We start from the raw sequence: 1,011 nt of genomic DNA on the forward strand, positions 1-1,011 counted from the left end.
CACGAAAACTAATAAATTGTTACATAATAAATCTTTTCTTTTTGAAATTTGTTGATCTGTTCTGTTTTGAAATTGTTACATAATAATGGACTTTGGTTTCCATTTTCCAATATAGATATGTGTACTATATATTGGTATAATGTTATCAGTAGCTTATTATTTTTGTAACTACATTTATATAGGTCATATTATATGGACCGGAAATTGATGTCTGACAATCGATTGTCAAAAGAGTATGAAAATAGAGTGAAGGAGTTTGTTGAGTTTGCAGTGAAGAATGCAAAAGATCCAAATAGAGTCGTTTGTCCTTGTTTAAAATATTATTTTGGAAAACGCGTTAGAGAAGATGAATTGGAAGGACATTTAGTATGGAATGGAATTGATCAAAGATATACATGTTGGATAAGACATGGTGAGAAGAAAAAAAAGGAAACATTAATTTTGAGAATGGTTCGACATATGCTTCAACTGACTTCGATACAGATACATATGAGCCGGACCGAGTTGAGGAGATTGCAAAAGCAGTTGAAGAAGATCTTTGGAATTGTCCTAAAATGTTTGAGAGTTTGTTGAGTGGTGCAGAGAAACCATTATATAATGGTTGTACTAAATTCACAAGACTGTCGGCGATATTAAAGTTGTACAACTTAAAAGTGAGTAATGGATGGTCTGATAAAAGCTTCACAGAATTATTAACACTCTTAAAAGATATGTTTCCAGATGATAACGAACTTCTCAGTCGAACCTACGAGGCTAAACAGATTTTGTGCTCTATTGGCATGAGTTATGAAAGGATTCATGCGTGTCATAATGATTGCATTTTATTTCAAAATGAATATGAATTACTAAAGGCGTGTCCGAAATGCAATGTCTCTCAATATAAGAAGAAAGAATCTACTCCAGCAAAAGTCGTGTGGTATTTTCCTATAATACCAAGATTTAGGCGCATGTATTGCAGTGAAGAAGATTCAAAACACTTGACATGGCATGCAGATGAAAGAATTAGAGATG

The sequence above is a fragment of the Cicer arietinum genome, chromosome 4 (assembly GCF_000331145.2).
Source record: "Cicer arietinum cultivar CDC Frontier isolate Library 1 chromosome 4, Cicar.CDCFrontier_v2.0, whole genome shotgun sequence".
Lineage (NCBI taxonomy): Eukaryota > Viridiplantae > Streptophyta > Magnoliopsida > Fabales > Fabaceae > Cicer > Cicer arietinum.